At 40.5% G+C, this 6,000-nt stretch overlaps 1 non-coding gene across 1 annotated transcript; it reads left to right on the top strand.

The window, feature by feature from the left end:
* The first annotated feature begins 5,457 nt into the window (after positions 1-5,457).
* On the top strand, positions 5,458-5,529 carry Trnat-cgu (transfer RNA threonine (anticodon CGU)). Its single transcript has one exon. It is a non-coding gene; the product is annotated as a tRNA-Thr (tRNA).
* The last annotated feature ends 471 nt before the right edge of the window (positions 5,530-6,000 follow it).

Genomic DNA, 6,000 nt, shown 5'->3' with positions numbered 1-6,000 from the left:
ACAGTGATTTGTGTTTTTGACAAATGAACTGAATTTGAACTAAACACTATATGAGTTTAGGTGAAGCGGAATTTTTATTTAATATTGATGGCTTGGAATTGGTGATCTGTGTGCGTGTGTGTGTGTGTGTAGTAAAATGTGTAGTCGATAAAATGAGTTAATTTTCAGTGTCTTGCAACTCCTGATGTCTGTAACACTCTTTAAACTATGATACATTTATGGCAGCAGCTTCTGTCTCTATCCTGACAATTGTAAATCGCATTATCATTATTCGCTGTGTTCACCCAAGAATCAAGTTACACACCTTCTTGACTCCTAATGCCGTTTTGTAGTAGTGTAACGAAGTGACAATCAGGGAGGGGCAGTAATTCTGATGTTAAATGTAGGGGCAGCCAAACTGTTAGCACATCCACGTCGAGTGTTGCACGAGTGTACCGCTTCTGCACTAATCTAATATGGGAACTCTGCCTCCACGCGTTACGGCTTACAGCGGAAAGTTGGGTCTGGTGCTGGCAAATGTTATGGGATTCGGAGTCAAGGTGTGATACTGCCCATGTCCCTCTGCTTTTGCATCTATAAATAACAAACCTGTCTTTTAACTGACGTTCAATCTTTTAAAGTTAAATGTTGCAGCACGTCATTAGTGAAGTCTTTCCCCAACTCTAGTCCAAGAAAAAAAATGTATGTGGAACCTTGAGTTGGATGTTAAGTAAATTGAAAAATTATTAATTTTACTGAAATTTACTTTTACTGTCGATGTTTTTATGATAATAAAAATAAAAACACTAATGGTGATAACATTCAAGCTTTTTGAAAGAGGTAAAGGAAAAATTAATATTATGCCAATGAATGCACCACCGATGTTCATTTTAATACCAAATGTTGCCGTTACACTGACTATTAATGGATTAGTTTGCATAATCAAAAAACGGCCCGAAATATTGAAGTTGCAGACAATTACATGATGGAAAAGCTCTCGTAAATTAAATTACCAACGCCATTGACACATTTCTTTACGCATTCATTTGTTGTAATTTATTGTTTCTTATGATAAACATCAGTTTTGAAATTGTTATTTACCTATAAGTATTCTTAAAGCATGACAAAAGGTCGTGACTTTAAATAATGTAATACACTTATAACATTCGAAATTACGGAATAATAGACATGTAAGAGCCGTTTATCCTTGCTCAGGCGAAAGACTGGCTTAAAACGAAATAGTTTCCTCGGCTCAGGTCTCATCTGGATACATGTACATGCTTATGTAAAATAATTTCTTTCCATCAAATGCTTCAACTTCGTGACTTACTGTAATCGATACTTAATATTAATAACAATAAGAGCGCCTCACACCACTAAACATTATCGACAAATCATCTTTCAAGAGCGAGCGAAAAGAAAAAGAAGAGGAAAAGTAAATGTTCCACTGAAATTAACTCCACCCCTAACCTGCACTCACCCACGTCAATATTTGTGTGTGTGTGTGTGTGTGTGTGTGTGTGTGTGTGTGTGTGTGTGTGTGTGTGTGTGTGTGTGTGTGTGTGTGTGTGTGTGTGTGTGTGAGAGAGTGTAGGTGTGTGTAGATGTGACAGCTGTGAAAAACAATACTTTGGTGACACTACAACGTCAGCAAAAAAACAAATATAGCAGTTTTATTTGTGTTCTGCTCTTCATTTTGAGAGGATGACTGCCTCAAGGCCTGCCAGGGTTTACTTGCTCCAAGATATTGAATCGCGGTAGGGTGAGCTGATCTAAATGCCATACCCCATGCCTCCTCCTCCCTTCCGACACTCATGTTCCTTTTGCCTCTTTCCCCTTGCCATTCTTTATTCAAGCTAGTTTTTATTCATATCACCAAAAAGGCTTGACCTAAGCTGACTTGAAAATATCAATAATAAAACAATAAAAGGTCATCTGGATGTGCTTAAAGAAATAATAGACAGTCATGCGTAATGCCTAGAGTAGGAATTTGAAGAGAGGTCAAATAGATCTGTTGTTGAATGTACCAGTCACTTCATAAGAAAGTGATTAAAAGACTGAAGGTAGTTTATTTGACAGAAACATTTTTACCATTTAAGACTATATTAAATTTGCAACCGTAAACTGCTTTACTCGTAAAATTGACGAAATTTCTCCAGTATAACTAATGTTTTTAAGAATAAAATCACAAAGAATATCCATACATCCACCAACACAGGAGTTACCCGAGGCGTGCATGCATCCACACTCCCCACGCCTCTACCGTCACCACAAGCCTCGGCACAAAGCCTCATGTTCCTTTCACCGGTAACAAGAGACCCTTCCCTCCCTCACCCATTGCAGGGTATCTTCATCTGGTGCTGACACTAGGAACCCTTCAGACGTGCCTTATCCCACAGATCCGTTCCACTCACCATCTCCAATCCCCTTAACCTTTACAGTTGACTGATAAACCCAAGAGTGACCCTCAGAGCGGTGGGTGCACAGCGGGGGCGACTGTGAGAGGGTCAAGAGCCACTCAGCTAACTTTCTCAACTCGAAGTACAATATTATTCATCAGCCACCTGCGGCGCGTGGCATGGCTCCCACCGCGGCGAGGGAAGGATGCCACCAGCACTGCTCCTGGCCCGCCCCACGTCCTCCGCCCGCCACCTGGCCGTCACGCACCGCCCATTACCACATTCTTTCACACGTTATTAATGTCTTTTCCTTAACATGCGTCTGGCGTCGTCGTCGTGCTCTTGCATTACTTCCACTGTGACCTCCAGGCTCTTTATTTCAGTCCTTTTTCCCTCTTTACTTCTCGCTGGTTCCCCTCAACCACCACCTTCACCATCACCACGACTACCAGCACAACCACAACCACCTTCACCACAGCCACGACCTTCCAAGGCGCGAGATCTCATGACCCTGCTGTCGTGTTGCAAAAAAATAAATAAATAAATAAAAAAAAAATAAAGTGTAGGGAGAAAGAAGGCGAAGGAGAAAGGAATAAAAGTAAAAGGTAGAGGAGAGAACAGAGGGGGAAGCGAAGAAGGGAGTGAAATAAAAGACTGAAAAAACGAAAGTAAGAGAGAGAGAGAGAGAGAGAGAGAGAGAGAGAGAGAGAGAGAGAGAGAGAGAGAGAGAGAGAAAGGGAGAGGGAGAGATGGGGAAAGAAAAGATTGGAAAGAATGAAGGAGGGAAGGAAGGAGGAAAGAAGGAGACACCATAACTCACACAACCGTAATAACCTACTTCTAGATGGCCGACGGGGGAGGAGGAGGAGGAAGAGGAGGAGGAGGAGGAGGAGGAGAAGGAGGAGGAGGAAGAAAAGGAAGGAGAAAAAAAGGAAGAAGGAGAAGAAGATGATGGTAAGGAAGAAGAATAAGAAGACAAGGAGGAAGGCGACAAGGACGAAGAGAAAGAGTAAAAAGGAAGAAAAACAAAAGGAGACTAATTTATAAAAAAGTGATAAAAAGAGAAGATAACAAGAAGGAACAGAAAAAAAGAACCCAGAAGAAGGAATACAATAGGACAAAGAAAACGGAATAGGAGAACCAGAAGGCACCGCACTAACAGAAGAAGTAGAAACAGGGACGGCGACGACTAGGAGGACGAGGAGAGGAAGAAGCAATCAATCAGTAATATTTCTGGCCGTGTGTTACTCCTGTCACTAACGAGGTAGTCATCCGAGGCCCCGTCAGCGACCCCTTCAGATCATAACTTTGGCCGGCGGTTCCTTTTCCAGTAGGAAGGAGATGGAAGAGAGAGAGAGAGAGAGAGAGAGAGAGAGAGACCGAGGTGCATAAAACAAAAAGGAAATACATTAGAGAAAGACATACGTTGATGAAGGTAAAGGAAGGAGGAAAGATAGGGTTAGAGAGAGAGAGAGAGAGAGAGAGAGAGAGAGAGAGAGAGAGAGAGAGAGAGAGAGAGAGAGAGAGCATAATAAAATGGAGTGGTGTGGGCGAGGACTGGACGAAGGTACATGATATATTTATGTGAAATCCATACGAGAGAAATGGATTAAGGTGAACTTTGGTATGGGCGGCAGAAAAAAAAAAAAGGAGGAAGGAAGTACCGGACGTGTACAGAAAGACGAAAAGGAAATAGCAGAATGTAGAAGATTAAATATTCGGTACGTAAAAAAAGAAGTGAGGGAAGTTTTTTTTCTTTTCTAAACTTTGAAGTCTGTGTTTCTTCTCTTCTTACTTCCTTTATACATTTTCATTGAGTATATGGTTCTTGTATCCTTGTTCGTCCATCCTTTCCTTCTCCTCCTCCTTTTCCTCCTTAGAAAATACGATATACCAATGTTTTTTTTAGTGCACAATGTCCTTTTTTCTTTATATTTCACTTTTTTAGCTTAGTTTTCCCTATTTATATCGTTTTTCTACCAATCTTCCTCCATCCCATCCTCCTCCTCCTCCTCCTTCTCTTCCCCATAACAGTCACGCTGAACCCAATATCGCTCCGTCAAAACCCTCCAGTTAAGAGGTATATATATTAAACGCCCGATGAGAAAACGCCTTATGTGTCCTGAAAAAGCTCCCAGAAAATAGATATGGGTATTTTGTTTTCACTTTTTACTATTTTTACGTCTCCCTATTTTGTTTTTCGTTGTACTGGTGTGTGAGATAAATAAAAGAGGTTCTGTGGTGCTGCATAGGTATATTATATACGCACACGGGAGAAATGAATATGGAGAGGAGGAGAGCGTGGTATCTGCCTCATGTGAAATCTGGGAGCAGTATGAGATGAGTTGCCAGAATGTGACGTGTTAATACAAAGGCGGAGCGATGTACATAGTCGGCTACAGTAAAGCCTCTGCCACTCCTGCTTCATATATTCAACAGCGACGTGTGTCATCTCCTACATGACGAAAGCTGTTGTTTTTCTGTGATTGGTTAAACACTAAAGACGAAATTTCGAGCTTCCACCCACATGAGCGACTGTCACTGTACACAGCAAAGCCAGTGAGGCCAGTAATGTGTGTGAGAGTATTGCCATATCGTGTTGTAATTGTATGATCATTTTTTGTTATCCTGAACCTCATTCCCCTTCCAATTTCTGCTTTTACCTGTAATGTTTAAGAGAATTTCTCCCGCCCCACTCTCTCTCTCTCTCTCTCTCTCTCTCTCTCTCTCTCCCTCATGCGCTTATACATATACAGTATCTTCCCAGTTTACTTACATTTACCACTCATCTTTATATGAATTTAATCTAATTAGTATCAGCATTACATTCAAAGAGCATTTCATTCACGCTTGGAATATTTCATCCCCCAACATGAACCACTTTGTCTCTTACTCTGATTATTTGTTTGATCTCTCAGAATCTCTCATGCCCTTGATAATCTCTATTCAACATTTTGCTCAGTCATCTTTAACGTAGAAGATTAGATATATTTATAGAAGGATGTGATTAGGGGATATAAGTAGGTATGCTTGTTATTGATAGTTCCAAGTGAAGGCCTAATGCCTTTTTCTTTAGTTAGCCTCCTTAGCTCAGTGGTAGAGCACTGGTCTCGTAAACCAGGGGTCGTGAGTTCAAACCTCACAGGAGGCAAGCTTTATCATTAGAAAGCTTAAAGAGAATATTAAACGGGTTTGTGGATGGGGCTGATAGGTGGAAATAGGTTGGTATATTTTATACAGGGACTGCCACGTGTAAGCCTGGTCGCTTCTTCCAGCTTCCCTAACTTCTTATGTTCTTATGTTCTTTTTATAGCTTCCCTAATTTTCTTTTTATGTTTGTAACTCGTCTGATTGTTGTTGATTGTTGCTGAGATATTATCAGCATGTCCAAGGTTATTAATTTATACTTCTCCGACCTTTACTCCTCCATGAGAAGGTCGGCCTTTCCTCAGATGTTAGGTTTTATGTAAATAATGTTAATAATACTAATCTCAAAACTTTCTTAATTTCCGGGCAAAATATATGATACTTTTTAGAATCATGATCTATACAATGAAGAGTTTTAGCAGTGTAATTAATTAACTAAATTAATTAAATCTTAACCAAACTTAACCTAACCTAG

The sequence above is a fragment of the Scylla paramamosain genome, chromosome 42, assembly GCF_035594125.1.
Source record: "Scylla paramamosain isolate STU-SP2022 chromosome 42, ASM3559412v1, whole genome shotgun sequence".
In the NCBI taxonomy this organism is placed as follows: Eukaryota; Metazoa; Arthropoda; class Malacostraca; order Decapoda; family Portunidae; genus Scylla; species Scylla paramamosain.
The sequence above is the reverse complement of the archived record's forward strand: the minus strand, read 5'-3'. Positions and strand labels throughout refer to the sequence as shown.